This window comes from Sminthopsis crassicaudata, chromosome X, assembly GCF_048593235.1.
Source record: "Sminthopsis crassicaudata isolate SCR6 chromosome X, ASM4859323v1, whole genome shotgun sequence".
Lineage (NCBI taxonomy): Eukaryota > Metazoa > Chordata > Mammalia > Dasyuromorphia > Dasyuridae > Sminthopsis > Sminthopsis crassicaudata.
Genome location: NC_133623.1, coordinates 52033233 through 52055085, shown reverse-complemented (window position 1 = coordinate 52055085; position 21853 = coordinate 52033233). Strand labels below are relative to the sequence as shown.

Here is a 21853-nt window from a genome sequence, read left to right as displayed (position 1 = left end):
TCAGGAGACCTTGAAGATCATGCAGCCTCTCACTTTAAAGATGGGGTAAATGAGGTCAGAAGGGAGAAAGGATGCCCTTGGGGTCAACCATCCCAAACCCAGGCTGAAGAGACCGAGACTGGGATTCAGCCCAAAGGGAGCTGGAGGTTTTGCTCAGAGATATTATCTTATCCCCGGTTCTCATTTTAGAGTGGAGTAAACTGAGGCACAGAGAAGGAAAAACATTCGGCTAAGGTCACACAGTGGTTCAGATCCAGGTCTCCTAACTTGACCACCCTTCAAATTGTAGCCTTCCTGATAACAAGGGAGGAAAAATGGCGATTGAGTGCAGCCTTGTGGGAGGGGATGAGGAAAGATATTATACACTATCATGTGATATGAGCCACAAGAGGTTCATTTTTCAGGCATCGGCAATAGCAGGTAACTGTGCTTTGTCCAAATTTAGTCCGAGAATCTCCAAACAAAATAAATGTGAGTTCTTTTTAATTCTAACATAAGTTTTTAAAAATTTGACATTCATGAGGCAGCCAATGGATAGAGCACTTTTTTTTTTTAATTTTGACATTCATGATGCAGTCAGGTGGTACAATGGATAGAGCACCTGGCAAGAAGTCAGGGACACCTGATTGATTCAAATCCAACCTCATACATATACTAGTTCTGTGACACTGAGCAAGTCACTTAAGTTTCGGAACCTCAATTTCTCTATCTGTAAAATTGGGCCAATAATAGTGCCTACTTCCTCAGAAGGTTACTGTATCAAATGGGATATTTGTAAAAACTTAGCAAAATGCCAGACACATGGTAAACACTTACTATTTCTTTCCTCTCCTCAGTGAAGATTTATTAAACAGAAACTATGTGGCAGGCACTGGGCTAAATGCTGGGGTGCAAAGATAAAAAAAGAGGGGCAGCTGGGTGGTGCAGTGGTTAGAGCACCAGCCCTGAAGTCGGGAGGACCTGAGTTCAAATGTGGCCTCAGACACTTAACACTTCCTGGCTGTGTGACCCTGGGCAAGTCACTTAACCCCAATTGCCTCAGGGGGGAAAAAGATAAAAAAGAAATATTCATGTTAGGAGCTTACATTCAAACAGGGAAGTCACTAAGAGCTCAGGGAAGGGTTAACAGAACAGATGTAAGCTGAGCTCTGAGGGAATTTTCAGAATCTAAGAGAGAGGGCGTGGCACTCCAAGGATAGGGGTAACCTATGGAAAGGCTCAGACTCCAGAAATGGTCTTCCAAGTTCAGAGAACAACTGGAAGTCCAATGGGGCTAGAACATGGAGTATGTCAAAGGAAGTAATATACAATAAGCCTGGAAAGGTAGAGGAGGAAGACTGCAAAAAGCTTCCAATGTCAGGCAGAATACTTAGTATTCTGATCCCAGAGGCAATAGGGAGCTATTGATGATTGTGGACCAGGGGAATGACATGATCAGAGCCATGCCTTAGGAGGATTATATCAGTATCTGTGAGGAGGACAAACAGAAAAAGGGAGAGACCAAAGCCAGGGAGACCAATTTGGAGGCCATTTCAATAATCTAATAAAGGACCGTGTGATGAGGGGAGGAATGATCTTGGGCCTGGACAAAATAAGTAGCTACCTGGGTAAAAAGAGAACAGATCCAAGAGATTCTGTGGAAGTACAATCAACAAGGCTTGACAAATGATGGAGGGAGGATAAGGATAGAGGAAAGGAGTGAGGATGATGAAGGAAAGAAACATTTATTCAGCACCTGTGCTAAGCTCATTCCATCTTCACAACTACCCTGGGAAGCAGCTGCTCTTATTATCCACATTTTACAAAGGAGGAAACTGAGGAAGACAAAAGTTAAGTGACTAGCCCAAGATCATACATGTTTCCTGCCTCCCCCAGCTAGTACATGTCTGAGGTCTGATTTGAATTCAGGTCTTCTCCTTGATCATCACCCAACTTGCTGTGCCATCCCACTGCCCAGATGACTCTGGATTTTCAAATCTCCCTGAGTGATGCTCTTTTGCCTTTAACAAAAAAAGGGAAGTTTGGAGGAGGACCATGCGGTCTTCTCATCACCCTTAATTGCCACTTCCTCCCTATCGTGCACAATTGCTCAAGTTCTTCCACATTTGTTCATTTATATTCACGTTTCATGCCCACCCAAGGCCAAATGAAAGATAAACTCCCTGAGGATACAGAGCCTAACACAAAGCTGGCAACTTCTAGGAGCTTAGTAAATGATCCGTTTGTGGAATTATAATATTAATAACAACATATTGAATTATAACAATTTTAATTGTTTTGTTTATATTCATATTTATGTTATATTTATATTTATTTATATATACATATATGTATATTTATATTACATTGTTTTTCTTTTTATTTATTTATATTTGTTATCTTTATATTTATGTGTTTAACTGAATTATAACAAAATGCCCCTGTAATCTTCCAACGGTTCAATTGTCTACGTATTGTTCTGAGTATTTCCTTTCCCCAAGTTCCTTTAGGGACTTGATGACGGTCTCTCCACCTAAAATGTCGACTCACTAGATGCAAGTAGACATCTCCCTCCCGGCACCCCGTCTCTGCATCCCCAGTGATGCCTCATAACCAGTTCACTTGATCTAGAGCTAGAATGTTAGAAGTCATCTACTCCAGTGACTTCATTTTAGATGGGCCAGAGAGATTAAATAACTTGTCCAAAGTCACACAGCTAGTAACAGAGTCAAACCCTGAACGCAGGATCCTTTGACTCGAAGTCTGGTGTTCTTTCCACAGAGAGGTAACTAAGTGGAGCTTCAGTAAAGCACTGATTCTGGAGTCAGAAAATGGGAATTCAAATCTGGCCTCAGTTCCTTACTAGCCTTGTATCCCAGGCAAAGCTGCTTGCCTCAGTTTCCCCAGCTGTAAAATTGGGATAATAATAGCATCTCCCTCCCATGATTGTTGTGAGGATAAAAATGAGATGTTAAATTAAAGTGCTCAGTGCAGTGCCCAGCACATAGTAGGTGCTATATAATTATTATATCCTTCCTTCCTTTCTACCACACCCCAGTTAAAGCCTATCATGGGTCCAGTAGTGATGTTCAGATCCTAAAATCCCAGAGAGGAACTCAGAGAAGGGACAAGTCAGATTCAGTAACAACAGCCCAAGAAGGAGGGGATATCGGACTGCCTTGGAAAGATGGATCGGATTTGACCTCTCACCCATCAGGCCAGTGCATCCAATCCACAGGCCCACCTCCAGACTGGCCAGGCAATTCCAGGACCTTCTCTCCCATTTGGAGCCAACACAAGTTCCAAGGTCAGAGACCAGAGGAAGGATCTCTGGGCATCACTTCAAAGAAAGAAGCTTTAGAATACTCTTGAAAGGTACCCAGCAGGCTTCCTGGGCATCAAATCCCTTGTACAAAACAACAGTTTGATGTTGTAAATGTAAATCAATTGAAGACATATAGGTTCAATAGATTTTGAAATCCACTGGAACTTTACTCTAAATGGGAGAGTCTCCAGGCTCTGCTGACTGTAGCATACCAGGATTCAAAGGATTATGGGTAGCCTCGGAACCCCGTGGCTTCCATGCCTCCTCTTCCTTGAGTCTCGCTGACCAAGCCCAAGGAGATTTCTACCAGTCACTGTCCCAGTGTGAGTCCAGCACATTCTGTGTACTCAAGGAGAAAAGGGAAATAGAGATGCCCAGAGTGAAGAGAGAGACACAGTCTCTGCCCTCTGGGGGCCCCTTGCCTCAGGGAGGAAGCAGCGGCCCCTGCTCCCAGAAAGACCCCCAGTCTTGGAGGAAGACATTGACTCTATCCTCAAGGAGCCCTCAGTCTATGGGAAGGGCTATTGGCTTTGCCCTCAGGGACTGGAGAGATGGTCTGTGCTTATGGGGAGGCGCTGGACAGCCCACTGTCTTCACCCGAAGCTCCTAACTCTTCCCCAAAGGCTCTTCCTGTCACAGGAGGCAGCTCATAGTAGCAGAAAAGGAACTGTTAGTTTATAACTAACTTTTCTCGGCAAGCCCTGTCAGATTTATCATCTTAATCCATGGAATTGACTGAAATGACTGCAGCTGTTTCTCACAAAACTGATGGGCAACATATTAGGAATAATTGTGCTAAATGATTTTCTCAATCTGCTTGAAGAACGGGAGTGGCTGAGAAGATGAGAGAATCTTAAGATCATGGATCTAGAACTGGCAAGAACCTGAGAGCTCATTTGGTCCAACCTCTTTATTTCACAAAGGCGCCTGAAATTCAACGGGATAAACAATTTGCCCAAGATCACTTAGATAGTGTCAGGATTTGAATCCAAGTCCTCTTGCTCAAATAGATGTTCTTTCTGCCGAATAAGGAAAAAGAGGGGAGGAGAAAAGAAACAGGGGAAGGAGAATTGCAAACAAGGAAAGGTCGGTTGGTTTTCATGCTCAAAGAGGGCCAAATTGACATCACCGTATTGGGGTCAAAGTGCAGTGTGTCCTACTATGGCTGATCAGATCCCTATGAGCTTAGAAGGCTCTATCTTCTGCCTACCACATGGGTACAAATAGCCCCCATGGACATCTGGAGTGGAGATATCTCTAAATTTGTGCATCTCATGTCTCTTCTGAGCTGCTTTGCTAATAGAGTACAGCACCTTCTTTGAGGAGAGATCCCCATGCCAGGTAGTCAGGCCTATGCCAGTGGCTCCCTTGCCTCCCAATTGATTCCAAAGTTCTTCAGGGAGATCTTGAGTGTTCTTGTGTCACTGATACACAAAAGGGAACAAAAGCTAATAAGAAAAGGAGGAAAATATCTAAAGAGACAGATAATGGAGTTTCAGAGAACTTATGTACCAACTTGGATTTAAAACCAAAGTAAAATCAGGAGAGAGAGAGAAGGAGAGAGGGAGAGATGGAGAAAGAGGTGGAGGGGGGAAGAGAGAGACAGAGAGAGAGAGAGAAGAGAGAGAGAGAGAAGAGAGGGAGAGGGGGGAGAAAGGGAGGGAGAAAGGGAAAAAAAGGGGAGAGACAGAGAGGGAGAGAAAGAAATGGGGAAGAGAGAGGAGAGAGAGGGAGAGGGAGAGAATGAGACAGAAACAAAGACAGAAGAGGAAGACAGGGAAAAGAGGAAGACAGGAATGGATACATAAAGAGAGAGATAGGGAGAAAGAAATAGAAACAGACAAAGGCACAAAGCTAGAGAGAGAGATAGAGAGATGAAGGGAGGGAGGACAGGAAAGAGAGTTTCACTTCATCTCACTGTATGCAAAGTGATAAGCAGGCAGGACTCAGGACCAGCTCAGTCCTGGTCAGAGAAAAGAGCTTTGATGAGCTGTGGGAGAAAAGCAGATGGGAGCCCCTGGCCGGGCCAGCTCTGCTGCCAGGCATCCACGTCACGCCACGCGACGCCACTGCTGCAAAATGCTTCCCCACTGAAGGAACAGGCAGACGCGGGGCCCTGAATTGTTTGATGGTGAGATGCTCTAATAACTAAGAAAATAAAAGAAAAATTCCCTCTTCCAGACACGGGTCTGTTGGAGATGTGTTGTCCTTCTATATGAAAAGGCTATTTCAAATCTGTCATCCCTGGGTGGTGCCCTTTAAATTTAATTTAAATGAAATGAAATGAAATTGTTTTCCCAGCAGTACTGTGGGTGGCTTACCTGTAGCCAATGATATGTGCCAGTGAGATGGCTGGGTTTGGGGCCCAGTCTGGAAACAAGGTCAGGGGGGTGAGGATGGGACGGTGTTCAGGGCTCAGTATGGTGCTTCAATTAGGGGAACAAAGGAAAGGAGAAAGAAGGCAAGAGAGCAAGAATGGTTTGAGAAAGCAGAGAACAGAGAAGGAAGGGAAAGAGGAAAGTAGAGAAAGAAAAGCAGAGAGATGGAAGGGAAAAGAGGGGAAAAGAGGAAATAGAGGGAAAGGGGAGAAATAGGAAAAAGAAGAAAGCAGAAGGGAGAAGGGGGAAGAAAGAAGGAAGGGAAGAAAAAGAGAAGAAAGAAACAGAAAAGAGAGAAGAGAAGGAAGAGAGGAGATAAAAGAGGAAAGAAGGAATGGATGACAGAAAAAGAGGAGAAAAGAGAGAGGGAAAAGAACAGAGAAGGGATGAAGGAGAGAACTAAGAGGACAGTCTGAGAAGAAGAAAAGAAAGGGAGAATGCAGGGAATAAATAAGAAGAGAGAAAGGGAGAGAGCAAGAAGAGAGGAAAGAGTGAAGGAAAAAGGAGGAGGAGGAGAAAGAAAAGAGAGGAAATGGGGGAGATGGAAGGAAAGAAAAGAGAGGGAAACAGGGAGAAGAGAAGAAAAAAGGGGAGAAAGAAGGAAAGGAATAGAAAAAGGTAAAGAGAGAAGGAAAGAAGGAAACAAGGGAGGAAAGGAAGAGAAATAGGAAAAGAGGGAAGGGAAGAGGAAAAAAGAAAGAAGGAAAGGGGGAGAAAAGGGAGAGAAGGAAAGAAGGAAACAGGACAAAAGGAGGGGGAAAGGAAGAAGAGGGAAGGGAGGAAAAAAAGGAAGAAAGAAGGAAAGGGGAGAGAAAAGAGAGAAAGAAAGAAAGCACAAAAGGAAGAGAAAGAAGAGAAGGAAGTGAAGAGGAAAAAAAGAAGAAAAAGGGAGAGAAAAGGGAGAAGGAAAGGAGGAAAGGAGAATAAGAAAGGAGAAAAAAGGAGAGAGGGAAAAGAGAAAAGGGAGGAAGGAGAAAACTAATTCAGGAAAGAAGGAAAAGAGGAGAGAAGGCAGGGAAGCCATAGGGAAGACAGGAAGGAAAGGGAGAGAGAGAAGAGAGAGGAAAGAGGGAAGGAAGGAAGAGAAGAGACAAAAAGGGAAAGGGGGAAGGTAAGGGGGAGGGAGATGGGAAGGGAAGAAAGGAGAAAGGCAGGGCCGAGGAGGAGGCCGCTCCTTGGAGCTAAAACAAAGGCAGCAGCGCTCGGGCTGCCGGGGTCAGCGCTTGCCTCCCAGCAGGCTGCGGGAGCACTCCTCCGCTCCGAGCCTTTCTTTTGGCAGTTCCCCCCTCCCCCCCAGCCTCACTCCCACCCCAGGCCCGCAATGGAAGCGTACATGAACCCGCCCGGGAGACTCAGATTCAAGACAACTCCAGGGTCTTCTTGGGCCTCCCCCAGCTGCAATCCCACAGCGCTTTTTCCACTGAAGAGTGCTGGCTCCCCCTGCTGGCCAGTCTCGGGCATAGCTGCCTTCAGCCCTACCCTGTGGGAGCCCGCAGCTCCGGGCAGCTGCAGGGGTCCCTCCGGGAACAGGGTGTGTGCCCCCCTCCCAGCAGGAGCTCCCAGCCAATTAGGCTGAGTCAAAGCAGTGGGGCTGGGGGGGGAGGAGATGGTATGAATTATTCATTCATCAGGCCCCTAAATAATTCATTCCCCATTGAGAGGCAAGAGTCCCCCAAGACTTCTGGGGTTCTCTCAACTTGGCACCTCGAGAGAGGTAAAGCCAGAACCCCATTTTAAAGAAATCTGGCTTCCTCCTGAGGCTGTCTGCTGAGTCTTTGCCCCTCAAAGTCAGTTCGTTCCCCAGCTCTTCCCTGCCTGCCTCCCTACCTAGCCCCCCTCCATGATCTTTTTGGCCTCCATTTAAGTAGACCCACCACTCTGTAAGAGACAGAAGATTCCAGGGTCTCAGTTTCCCCTTCCGTGAAAAAAGGGAGTTCATAGAATCATAAGTTCTAGAGCTGGAAGGGAATCTCAGGGACCATCTGGTTCAACTCCTTCAGTTTAAGAAAGAAACAAAGGCCCAGAGAACTTGAGTCACTTGCCCGAGGTCACATGGAGGGTCATAGACATCCAGAAGCTGGAAGGAAAACTCTAGTTCTACGCCCTTCTTTTATGGAGAAGACAACAGATCCGGAAGGAGGAAGGGGTTTGCCTAAGGTTCTAAATGACAGAAGAAGAATAGATCATGTGATGAACCTCAGTTTTCTCATCTGTTAAATTTGAAGATGGAGGGGCAAATCTGATGGATTTCTAAGCTCCCTTCCAGCTTTAAAATTATGAGCCTATAAGCAGGATTAGCAGGGAAGTAACAAATTGGGAAACATTTTTACAGGTAAAGGTTCTGATAAAGGTCTCATTTCCAAAATATATAGAGAACTGACCCTTATTTATAGGAAATCAAGCCATTCTCCAATTGATAAATGGTCAAAGGATATGAACAGACAACTCTCAGATGATGAAATTGAAACTATTTCCACTCATATGAAAGAGTGTTCCAAATCACTATTGATCAGAGAAATGCAAATTAAGACAACTCTGAGATACCACTACACACCTGTCAGATTGGCTAAGATGACAGGAAAAGATAATGACGAATATTGGAGGGGATGTGGGAAAACTGGGACACTGATGCATTGTTGGTGGAGTTGTGAAAGAACCCAACCATTCTGGAGAGCAATATGGAATTATGCCCAAAAAGTTATCAAACTGTGCATACCCTTTGATCCAGCCGTGCTACTACTGGGCTTATATCCCAAAGAAATACTAAAGAGGGGAAAGGGACCTGTATGGGCCAAAGTGTGTGTGGCAGCTCTTTTTGTTGTAGCTAGAAACTGGAAGATGAATGGATGCCCATCAGTTGGAGCATGGTTGGGTAAATTATGGTATATGAAGGTTATGGAATATTATTGTTCTGTAAGAAATGACCAACAGGAGAAATACAGAGAGGCTTGGAGAGACTTACATCAACTGATGCTGAGTGAAATGAGCAGAACCAGAAGATCATTATACACTTCAACAATGATACTATATGAGGATTATTCTGATGGAAGTGGAAATCTTCAACATAAAGAAGAGCTAATCCAATTCCAATTGATTAATGATGGACAGAATCAGTTACACCCAGAGAAGGAACACTGGGAAATGAGTGTAAACTGTTTGCACTTTTATTTTTCATTTGTTTTCTTTTGTTTCTCTTCCCAGATTATTTTTAGCTTCCAAATACAATTCTTCCTTTGCAACAACAACAACAAAATTCGGTTCTGCACATACATATGGTATCTAGGATATACTACAAGATATTTAATATGTATGGGAATGCCTGCCGTCTAGGGGAGGGGGTGGAGGGAAGGAGGGGAAAAACTCGGAACAGAAGGGAGTACAAGAGATAATGTTAAAAAAAATTATCTATGCATAGGTACTGTCAAAGAAAATGTTATAATTATAAAAATTAATAATAAAAAAACTTAACAAAAAAAATTATGAGCCTATGATCTCTAATTCTCTTTCAGCTCTGACCTCTGTGATCCCATGATCTCTCTGAGCTTCAGTTTTCTTCTCTGTAAAAAAGGGAATAATAATGCCAAGTCCACCTACTTGGGAAGAAAGCCCCATAGGCATGGGAGGGCATTAGCTCAGAATAGCTCTGAGCATCTCTGTCTCACTCTCCCTCACCCTTGCCCACCAACCTACATGTGATTATGCAACTATTGCATAAATCAAAATTCGCCTTTATAACTCATGTTGGTTGCCATGCAAGGAATCTCCTATCCCCTCAGGATCCTCTGGGAAGGCTCTGGTACTAAGTAAAGCGGAGAAAAGTAGAATAGGCAGTGAGGGGAACTCAGAAGTAGTCAAATGACTATATGCAAAGACTAATTAGTCAAGAAAAAGATCAATGTCAACTATTAAGGAAATCTCTACGAGAGTACCCAAGGCATCGGTCCATTGTGACGGAGCAGTTGATCTTTCTATCGATGACTTAGATAAAAGTATAGTCAACATGGTTTAAAATTTACCAAAGAGACAAAGCTAAGAAAGGTAGTTAATATATTGAATTAGCGATCGGGATCCCAGGGGATTTCAACAAGGCTCTAGAACGTTGGGTTAAGTTAAGCCAAATGAAATTTACTAGAAATCAATATCAACTCTTACATTTGGATCCCAAAACCCAACTTTCTTAATACAAAATAGAGGAGGTATAGCTAGACAAGGGTTCATCTGGAAAAGATCTGAGGATTTAATGGTAGTCAAAATTCATGTGAGATCAAGCAAGACTGAGAGAGGTAGAAGTTCTCTGGAAGTACTAGTTCTACTCTTCTTGATCTGACCACTTTTAGAGTCTCATGTTCAGTTCTGGCCATCACATTTTAGGTAGAACACTGGAGAGTATCCAGAGGACAGCAAATGGCTTCAGATCATGCCATATGATGGCCATTTGAAAGAACTGCTAATATTAAGCCTGGAGATTAAGAGGGCCATGATAACAGACTCCCAAGTACTTGAAGGGCTGCCCTGTGGGTCATATTGCTAGACTTCAAAGGGCAAAACAAGGAAGAGTGGGGGAAGGTACAAAGAAAATTTCAATTCAGTTCAAAGAAAAACTTTCTAAGTTTGTGTGGTCTGAAAATGGAATAGGTTGCCCCAGAAATCAGCGTGTTTCCATCTATTGGAGCAGAGTCGAAATAGCCACTTGTCTGGAATGGTGGAAGAGTCTGTTCCTCTCAACACCCAAACAACTCAAATTCAGTGACTGTGTGGCTCTCCATTATTAGGATCCTCTTTTACATATGAAGAAACTAAGGCTCAGAAAAGAGAAGTCATTTGTTTTAGTGCCCAAACTAGGATGTAACTTATTCTGAGTCCGGGGCCCAGTGGGCCATGATGTCTCTCAGAAATTGCGAGACTTCAGAGTCTCTCTTCAGAGAGACATTGAGTCATTTTAGAGTTGGAAGAGATCTCAGCCAACATTTAGTTGAGTTCATCCCCAAAAGAGAATTCCCACTATGACAAGTCCCCCAAAGTAGTCATCCCGCCTCCACCTGAAGACCACTAAGGCAGGAGGAACCAACTACTTGCCAAGATAAACCTTCCCACCTTCAACAGCTCTTGTTGTTAGGAAATGGTTCCTTGCACCAAGCCAAAACCTTCCTCGTCACAATTTCTACCCCCAAATGCTGGTTCTGCTTTCCTCCAAGCAACGACCCTTCCAATACTAAAAGACAGTAATCATGTCAGCCTTGAGTTTTCAATAGCCTTAAGATCTCCCCAGTTCCTTTGGCAAATCCTCCTGGAGCACAGATTCGAGACCCCTCATCATTCCTCAATCAGACTTTACAAGACAAATTCCACTCAGGGTTCCCTCCATAGGCAAGAAATGTTTGTTCTGCTTTATTTTCATTTCTCAGAGTCCATTATTCACCAGCTAGCCCAATCTAAGTCCAATAAAAGTCAGGTAACCTCCTCAGCACCCATAAAGGACAAGAGAGAAATACATGCCCCAGGTTTATATGTTATTGGTTGTAAGGGGAACTCTCTCCCAGACACTATGATTAGAAAAAGGTAAATAAGAATTTCTGTTCTTGAAAGTCATTGATTTAGGGAAATAGGGTCAGATTGTATGTGTGTGTGTATGTGTGTGTGTGTGTGTGTGTGTGTGTGTGTGTGTGTACACAGACACCTGAATTCAAGAGCTATAAGAGAGAAGGATGGTTTGGAAGAGAGACAGAAAGGGAGAAGAGAAGAGTGAAAAAGGGAGGGAAGAGGTGATGAGAGGGAGAAAGGAAGGAAAAGGGGAGAAAAAAGGAAGGATGAGGAAAAGGAAGAGAAATCTGAAAGGGAAAATAAAGATAAAGAGGAAAAAGAATAGGGAGAATAAAATGGAGTATAAATTTAAAATAGGATACCCTAGATGTGATGGATGAGAAAAAAAGGAGGAGGGAGAGAAAGAAAAGGAAAAGGGAGAAGGAAGAAGAAGAGAAAGAATAGGAGGAAGAAAAAAGGGAAGGAGGAAGAGGAGAAAAAAATCTAAAGAAGAAAAAAGACAAAAACAGAAAAAAAGATGAAGATGAGGACAAGGAGGAAGATGAGGAGGAGAAAAAGAAAATAAGGAAAAGGGGATATAGTAAGAGAAGAAAGAAAAGTTTGAATTTGTCTCCCATATCCAATAGATTATGGGATGAATGCTGTCCTGTTCCAGCCCAGCCTTTCTTCACTGTCACAAGAAGACTTAGGTTACCCAGGGCTAAAATCCCATCTAGAAATAAATGGAACAGAAATTCAAGGCTGGTTTGTCCAGGTAGGTATTCGGTAGCCCACTGTGTTGGGCCAGAGCTGAGTCCAGAGTTGAAGAGGAGTTGGGAGGGAAGCCAGATCACATGTGGAAAATTATGAATACCCCGAATAAACCCACACTACTCCCTGCCTCCAAGGTGCCCCTTGTAAACATCCCCATTTGTCCTGGTGATATTTCGTGGCTATGAATGAAACACCAAGGTCTCCAAAGAAGCAGAATTGTAGGAGAATGCTCCAAAGGACAATGATGGGACCAGGGTGAAGCTGCTATGCATTACAAAGTGTGGAATAAAAGTCACCGTCAGCGACATCTGGGACTAGGCCAGCGGTGTCATAAGAAGAGTAGAAATCAGATGAAACCTCCAGCTGGAGTGGACCATTGAGATCCTTAAGATGTGAAAAAGAACCCAAGGAAGGTCGACAGCCCATTAGCTGAAGCCACTAGGGAGGATTCATGGGAAAACGTGGCAAGAATAAATCAGAATAAGAAGGTAAAGAAGAGCTGCCCTCTGCATAATGAAAGAAGTTCCAGCAATGGTAAAGTCCCAGAGTCTCTGAAATACAGTAGAAAAAAGTCTACAAATTACTTTGCCAAAACGAGTTAGTTCTCTGAGAACTCTGGGACCTTCAGATCAAAGGGCATGAGAACCGAAAGGGACCTTAGAAATCATCTGGCCAAATATTTCAGAGAAGGGGCCCAAGACTCAGACAATAAATAACATCGCTGAGACTTGAACCCAGGTCCTTATTCTTGTTTTTCTACAAAACAAAACATAACAACCACTTGGAATTCAAAATATTGGAGCAGAAAGGGATGTTTAGAGAAAAAAATGGAAGTAGGAATACTATACCTGCTATACCTGGAATAACACAAACCAGGCTAAGGCTATGTGGCTGAAAAAAGGGTCATCTTCTAGCTGCCCATTTGAACTAATGCTCTTATCTAACTAGTTAAAAAGCTCTGTTCTTCTACGTTGTTGGAGAACCTCCTGTGTTTTCAGTCATCTATAAATCTGACAACCTGTGACAAAGCCCAGGCATCCAGCTAGTTACAAGTCTGCCTTAGATGTCAGTGAGCTCAATTTTCTCATTTCCTAAAAAGAAAACGCTCTTGGAGCAAGAAAAGGACTTACTCAAATCCCTCAGTTAAGTGGCAGACTCAGAATTCCAACCCAGACGGTCTAACAGCAAGTCTTCCACTCTGACCATTATATAACATACAGTCATAGCTCTGGGGTATCTTTCTGCTTCTACTGTGAAAGATCCTCATAATAACAAGGAGCAGAGTAGGTGACAGTGCCCATTATGGTCTTAAAGGTCAAATGTACCCATAGGTAATTCCCAATTAAATTGTGCCTCCTTCGATAACCAAGAATTGACCTTTGTATAGCAAAGGAAAGTCCTTTCCTCACCACTATGTTACAACTTAATTAGTCCACATCATTTTTACTCAGAATTAATTAACATTAGGATGCAAAGGCTTGAGGGACCTCATCTTCTACTTATGAGCAGGACTCATTCCACTCTTTCATTGACTGACTGTTTCCAGGTTGGCAGAGAAATGGGCCCTCCACCCCATCACGGCTACAAAGAATTCTCTAATCCGCACCTAAGTTTGGCACTCTTCCCTCTCCATAGACATTAGCCCAGGTCGATCCATTAGCCAGTTTGCATTTAGCATGTTCCTACATATGTTTGTGTGTGTGTATCAGTCCAAGAGGGGGTGAATGCACACCTACTACCTTCTCCTTCCGTTAACACACCCGGGTTTCACCCATCAATTTTAGCCCAGTTTTACTGCAAGTTCCTAAAATATTCTTAAACATGGGGAGGTAACAAAGTGTTTCTCTGCAAGCTGCAGGAAGAAAGTTCACCGGAAAATTAGGGCAATTTTGCGTTTCCACTTGTGTATTTACATATCAACAATCCATTTAATGACGATCTCCAAAAATAGCAGAGCGCGTAGGTCCAGAAGCTGCCAACACAACACAGCCTGCTGCATGCAAAACAATGGCTGATGAGCAATCCTAGTCCCATATTCTAATATTGGAAAAAAACAGACTTTCTAAAAGAACAGGGAGAGCTTTGCCTCCTTCCTGGCAGCTGGACCTGGATGCTCAACACATAAGATTCAGCCCTGAGCTCCAGGTCAAAAGGATGGGAGTGAATTCCCTTTCACCGGCCATCGATGGGTCAGCACCAATGGTGTTCTCATCACAGATGGAACACTAAAGGGAGGAAGCAAAGGAAGCAGAAGTCCCTACTCTTGAAGAGTCCTCCAGCCATCTTATCTGTCTATCTTTCTATCTAATCTAACCTGTCTACCTGTATCTATTTATATTTATATCCATCTATTTATTTATTATCCATCTATTTATATTTAAATAAATAGACATAGATGTAAATATAGATTCAGATAGAGATAGATAAGCATATATGACAGTCAGTCATCTTTCTCAAATCTGACCATGGCCTCTTCTCACAATGGCTCCTTTGTGCTCATACAATCATGGAGCAAGAGCTGGAAGGCCCCTCAAAAGCCATTTCATCTGACTCCTCATTTTACAGAGGAGGAAATTGAGATCTAAAGAGTAAATGAAGTCTTTTGTCCACGGTCACATACCGATATGTATATCTAAAGCTGGAAAGAACCTTAAGGACCATGGAGTCCAACTCATTCATTTTATGGAGAAGGAAATTAAGTTTCAGGGATTTGTTCAATAGGCAGTAAGTCATAGAACCTTGGTTTAAGCCCATGTCCCGCCTTCAGATCCAGCACTCTTTTCAGTGTATTTATTGAGTAAAGCTCATATTCTTCCTGCTGGCATTCAAGGCCCCTTTCCCCCATCCCATCTTACTTACCTTATCTCATACTAATCCTGCCTTTTTAAAAGAATAAGTCAAAGTAAAACCTGCAACCATATGACGAGGTTTTGATGAAGAGCTGACCAAGCATCATGTGAGACTTCTTGGGGCCTGCCTTCCGTTACTGGCAAATACAATAACGTCTTTAAACCTCGTCATATTTTTGTTAGTCTGAGCAGGGAAAATGCACAGCCTCCATATATTGGGGAAACTACAGAAGGCTCAGAAATTCTCTAAAGATTCCTGAAGCTTGCCTTCAAACACACCTATTACTTGGGCTATCACAACAAAGAGGGAAAACATGCCTTTTTCTTTACTAGTGTTCTTGACGTGTAATTTGTATCATTTTATTTAATTTGGCCTAAGCATCCATCCAGGAAAAACCAAGTGAATGAAACACTATTACCCAGATTGTAGTATAGAGTTGGATGGACAACTTGGTATGGACACAGTGTATGTGCATGTCTAGGTACATACGTGTGACAAATACTACAAATAGCCAATTGAACAATGAGTTGGGCCAAGAACCGAACGGGAAAAGGAGAACAACTAGATTGCCTTTGGGAAATTAAAGACGTTTAGGGGTTTTTTTAATGACTCTCAAAGTTCTCCCTATAAAATGCCCTCTCTTTTAACAGCCATGTTCTTCCAGTGACATCCTATAGATGGAAAGTCATGGAACACTACATTCTCTGAAGACCTAAAAATAAAGGTCGCTCAAAGGGCAACAAAGAGGTACATGATGAACACACATGATGTCACAAAGAATTAGGAAGAATCATAGGAAGGGATAATAACTAATAATATCAGCAAGGCCTTACGGCACACATTAAGGTTTGCAAAGTGATTTACATGTGTTATCTCATTTGATCTTCATAGCAACTATGAGACAAAGAGGTGAGTACTGTTATTACTAAAATATAAGTACTATACCCATTTTACAGATGAGAAAGCTGATGTCTCAGCTGTCTGATGTCTCTTCTTTTTGGTAGAGAGGTGGCACCTCCAGGTCCACATGGCTAATAAATGTCTGAGGCAGGGTTGGCCAAGAAAGAAATATATGAAGCAAAAGACAATGAGCAAAAAGGGATAATGTATGGGCAGTCAGTCTACTTCACTGATATCCTTTCAATGTCAAAGAAGTAAGGAAGGCTTCTGGCATGATGGATGGATTCCCTCATAGGGAGTTCACGGCAGGATGTGGATGAGTGGTGTATAAACCCGTATGCTGCCCTAATGCATTGTTGGTAGAATTATGACCATTCTAGACAACAATTTGGGACTGTACTCAAGGGGCTATTAAAATGTACATACTCTTTGATCCAGCAGTGAATATACTGGGCTTGTATCCCAAAGAGATCTTAAAGAAAGGAAAGGGACCTGTATGTACAAGAATGTTTGTAGCAGCCCTTTTTGTAGTGGCCAGAAACTGGAAACTGAGCGGATGCCCATCAGGTAAAGAATGGTTGAATAAATTGTGGTATATGAATATTATGGAATATTATTGTTCTGTAAGAAATGACCAGCAGGATGAATATAGAAAGGCCTGCAGAAATTTGTATAAATTTATGTTAAGTGAGTAGAACCAAGAGAACATTGTACATGGCAACAACAAGACTATGTGACGATCGACTGTGATGGACAAATCAATGATTCAAGGCAATTCCAATAGACTTGGGATGAAGAGAGCCATTTGCATCCAAAGAAAGAACTATGGAGACTGAATGTGGATCAAAGCAGAGCAGTTTCACTTTTTTGTTGTTGTTATTGTTTGCTTGTTTCTTTTTCCTTGTGTTTTTTTTTTCTTTATTTCACCTCTTGATTTGATTTTTTACAGCATAATGAATTTGGAAATATGTTTAGAAGAATTGCACATGTTTAACATAGATTGCTTGCTGTCTATGGGGTGGGAGAAAGGGAGAAAAGTTTGGAACAAAAGGTTTTGCAAAGGTGCATGTTGTAAACTATCTTTGCGTGTATTTGAAAAAATAAAAAGCTATTAAAATTTTTTAAAAGACTACATAAAAAGATGGCATGTTGCCACCCGAATCACTGAAGGGACCCCACCTTGAGGAGATCATTGACCCATTGGGAGTTTTTAACACATTGGGTTACTTAGACCCAAATCTGTGATTCCACTGACATGGGGAACTTTTAGTATGGAGATTCCCTCCAGTGCTGCAGACTGGCTCCTCACTTGGACCTTGTCATCTTGGGAGTTGCCAGCGTCACTGGCAGCTTACCTGGCATCGTATAGCTGGGATGAATCAGGACTTAATCAAGTCTAGCCCCTCAGCTACTGGGCTACATAGCCTCCTTTCATCCTTAGTAGTCATCAGTGTAAGTGTGGCCTGGTGTTCAGAATTGGGCTAGAAATGAAGTCCTGAGTTAAAGGAACTCAATTGGACCTCTCAGAATCCCTTATCAAAACAGAGCCTAAGTTCTGGGGGATTTGACCAAAGGGAGCTCAGAGCCGGTGGGAGCTACACAGAAAAGGCCTCTTGGAAGAAATATCCTTGGGGCCTGGATTTTAAGTAGATAAGTGGATCAACCTGTCAGAAATGAAGAAGCAAGACTGGAATGCCAAAGTCATGGACAAAGATCTATAGAACACCAGAACTTTAACTGAAGGGCCTCTTTGTGTCAGGGAATATTAACTAAAACGGGGAAGAACAGGGTCGGGGTTGAAGGAGAGGACTGATAGTGAGCTCTCAAGGTCAACAGGAAAACGTATTTAATATGGTAGGCGATAGTCGTACTAAGCAAGCCTGAACCTAAGGCAGAAGTGGAAGAAATGAAAGAACTGACTGGGAGTTTGAGGTCTTGGGTTCAAATCTCAGATCTCGTACTTCTTAGCAATGTGACTAAGGGCAAGTAATTTCTTTTCCTTCTCTGAGCCTCAGTTTCCCCACCTGTAAAATGAGGAAGGTCGGATTCAATAGCTGGGCTCTGAGCTCCTTTTCAGCTCTGAAGAAAAAAACCTGCAAACCCGCTCTGCTGTATTTGCTATGATCACTTCAAGAATAAAAGGAAAAGACAGGAATAAAGTAGCAAAGAATGTCCAAGGGGTATGGCAGGGCTAGGGGGTAGAGGGAAGAGTAAGGATTTAGAATTGGACACTCCTTTTAACAGACTAGCGAGTGCCACATGGCACCAGAGGCCCAGAAAACCAGCAGGGAAATCCAGGGCCAGATGGCAAGTGAGAAGTGAAGGGCACTCCATGGCCACAGCCCAGAGCACAGTCTCCCCGAGTGAAGGTGATCTTTGCACATAATGATCCTGCTCACAGCCTGGGCCCTGATCCTATTCAATTTGGGGTCCCTTGAATTACCTGTGGCACAGAGGAGCGCTGATCCAGAGTCCTGAGTTTAAGCTTTGGGCCCTTCAGCCGGGCTCCCAGATCCCCATCCCAGCCCCTATGGGTCTGGCGCTCCCTCGCATCTGTGGCCAACGAGCGCGGAGCGGCAAGAGCCTTGAGGTGGGCTCGGCATCATCACGGCTGGCATTTGGGCCTCACAGTATGTCTGTGTTTTTCGCACGCTGCCAGAACCACATTCCAATTAGACGTTCGTCAACAGTCGGAATTCTGCTGCAGAGAATAAAATAAAATAATTGTGACATGTTTGTTTTCAAGCCGATTTCCACGTAATAAACCATCTGTTATGGATTAACTGGGATCTTACAGAAGCTGCCTTCAGAGGTAAGGCAGAGACCAGAAAGGACCAAAGGAACATTTAAAGAAGGCCAGGTGACCCACAATTCTTAACCTCTGAAATGGCCCAGCTGTTGATTAGACAGCTAATTAAACTCACACTCCAGGCAATGGGGAAAGTCTAGAGGCGTCCACCCAAGGGCTAAAGAGACACCAAGACCAGAGCAATAATGGAAAGATTTAGGGGTAAAAAATAAGAAAGGCAGGCTGTTCTCTATAAAGGGGACCAGAATTAATCACAGCATCTGGAAAGGTCACAGCCCAGCCTTTAGTGGAAGAGGAGAAAGGTGACAGCGCCATTTGAGGTCAAGTTCCAGGCCCTCTCCATGGGAGAAACCAACATGTTTGCTGGTAGGGCAGGGCACTATCATGCTCTTGGGAGACCACCTTGCATCAAGTTAAGCTGCAATGATTCTTCTGTTTATCTTCAGAGATTCGATAGCTCACAGACCCTTAGGGCCCTTAGAACAGAGAACATAAAATGTCGGTACTGTGAGAGAACCCAACATAGAACAGAGAATAATAGTGCTGAGAAGGCCCAGAACATAAAACACAAGCTGGGAGAACAGGAAGGAATCTGAGAATTCAACTTGAGTACTAAGAGACATGTGAGGCTGGGTGGGGAGGAAAGAAAAGCATCTCCCATAATGAACAGTAGGCCCCTGCAGTCTGGAACCCTAGCCTAGCATCACACTCAAGTATCCAAGAACATGTGCTACCATAATGGGCGTACCTACTGGACACATGGAACAGAGAATTCCACTCAGGCCCAGTCAAGGACTTGTGGTGGAATGGCACTTCTAGATCATCTCATCAAAGACCCTCTAACTGTACTCTCTAATTCTGCCCTCTGAGACCACTCTCCTGTCTTCCCAGCCCATTCAAACTCTGCCCATCAGTCAAGAGATCAAGAAGGGTGACAACATGGTGGAAAGAGCTAGAACCAAGAGACTTCCACTCACTCGTTGCATGACTTTGGGCAAAGCACCTCAATTCTTAAGCCTCGGTTTCCTCCTCTGGCAAACCTCAAGGTTTAGTAATCCTTAAGGCATGAAAGAAATTAGTAGAATATGAAGCAAAAAAAGTATCAAAACAGAGAAACAAGCAGAAACAGACAGCATGGAAACCTTTCTTCCCTGCCCCTCCCTAAGTAGAAAAGTAGCCCCCCTGCTAGAGAGGGAAAGAGAAAACCAGGGGTACTCTAGGGCCACTAAGCCAAGAACCTTCCCCCAATATCCCAGCAGTCAGCGGGTCAATTTGGAATTGATCTGGCTGAGGGAAAGCTTGAATGTATTCTCTGAAAAGGCTGGCTCTCCACTGGCAGCTGGATTCCAGTGACCAGTCCTCCCCCCAATCCCAAGTGGCTGGAAAAATTGAGAATTTAGACCTGGGGAGGACGGGAAGTCTGAAACATATTAAACAGGATAATGCTGGCTTTGGCTGGCTGGGAAGTCAGTTAGCTGCCTCGAATGGGTACAGAAACCTGACTGGCAGGCTCGCTTGCTGCTACATGGAGCCCTGGAATATTGAGGAGAGAGACCTTGGGTTAGAAAGCTCCTTCCCCAACATCTTCTGGGTATTTTTATGCTAGGCTTGCAGACCCAGTTGGGGGGGGAGGGAGGACTGGGGAGGGCTGGGTTTTTTTTTCTTTTTTCCCTTAAAGTCTAAGCATTAATTAGAGAGATAAAGAAATGTATCTTCTTTTGTTGGGAAGGAGGATTCTATTGAACTGGGACAATGGAGTTGCTAAAGGGTCAGCCTGAGCGACTGCTTTGCCAAGAGCTGCTGGGGAAAGAAGATAAAGAGCTTACTGAAGAAGGGGGTTGGCCCGGTGCCATGGGGGTGGGGCCCCTCTGGATCTCTGCAGGATTCAGATCCCCACGGGAGAAAAGAGAATGACCCAAAGTCTGGAGCACTGGCTAGGACTGAGGATGCCCGGGACCTGGTTCCACCTCTGCTCTGCCCATTCTTGGTGACTTTAGTGATGCTCTCTGACCTTCCTCTGGTAAAATGAGGGGCCTCTAAGAACTGGTTCTTAAAGTCCTTCCCAGCCCTGACATCTTCTATTCTCCACCCTAAGGTCCTTCCCAAATCTGATAAGGTCACACACAAAAAGGCCCAAAAATCTTGCCTTAGACAATTACCTAGGAGACAATAATTGTTATCCGGGTAGTTTTCTTTCTGTGCTTTTTTTTTTTGCCCTGTGGGTGTTAAATGGAACACTTTTGGACAAATATAGTTGTCTATGATGGCCATGCGGCATCATGAGAGCCAAGCGTTCAAGTCATAAAAAGGCCAAGAATCCCTGATACAATCTACATATCTCATTTTACAGGGGAAGGAAGCTGAGGCTCAGAGCAGAATCTCAGAATTTCCAAGTTGGAAGGGTACTCAGAGACTATCGAGTGCACTGGATATGTGACAGGGGCTACGAGCTCTGCTCAAAGTGCACATCAAGCCTTCACTTGAAGACTTCCAGTGAGAGAAATCCACTAGTTCAAGAGGCAACTTATTGCACTTTTGGACAGTTTTTTCCCCCAATACTGATCCCAAATCTGACTCTCTGCAATTGCCATCCACAGTTCTTTCTGCCCTTTGAAGGAAAAACCAGAAAGTCCGATCCCTCCTTACATGACAGTTCTTCAGATCGTTGGAGACAGTGATCATGGACCCCTTCACCCCAGCCCTAGTCTGCTCTTCTCCAGGCTAAACATCCCCATTTCTTTGGACCAATTTTCAAAGGACATGGATTCTAGATTCTTCTTCTTCCTGATCATTCTCCTTGGGTTCTAGCCGGCTTATCAATCAACGACTTACCTAGACTGCAGTGCTCAAAACTGAATGCAATATCCCATCTGGGGAGCAGCCCAAAGCATAACACAGATGGCATTGTCGGCTCCTCAATGTTGGCGATGTCATTGAAAGAGGAGTGAACGGTTTTCCTTTAACTTAGGCGATGGAGGAGGCAAAACAACAGAAGGAACTCAATTCCCTTCGAATCGAGAGAAAGTCAAACAAAAACATGATTGTCTTTTGTTTTTGAAGAGGACCAAAATGTCATCTCTATGTTGGGGTCAAGTGTGGCCACTGTAGCTGATCGGACCAATAGGAGCTCAGAAGGCTCTACCAGAGATTGGGCGCACATGTCAACATTCGGGGGCAGAAACAAAGCATAATAGACAGTGGACAGCGACCGGCACTGGTAAGCCATAGTCTGTCACCTCTCTGTTAAGGGAAAGGAAATATGTTTTTCCTCATCAGTCCTCTAGAATTAAAACTGGCTGTTCTATTCCTGTGAATTCT

General features: G+C 43.7%; 1 long non-coding RNA gene across 1 annotated transcript in view; it reads right to left on the bottom strand.

The window, feature by feature from the left end:
- The window catches only part of LOC141548440 (uncharacterized), a 91760-nt gene extending 70297 nt beyond the window's left edge, over positions 1 to 21463 (bottom strand). Inside the window, exons 1-2 of the long non-coding RNA XR_012483945.1 lie at positions 21368 to 21463; positions 18170 to 18424 (exon numbers count right to left, since the gene is read on the bottom strand). This is a non-coding gene — a long non-coding RNA (uncharacterized LOC141548440). The remainder of the gene's footprint in view (positions 1 to 18169; positions 18425 to 21367) is intronic.
- Positions 21464 to 21853: the final 390 nt, after the last annotated feature.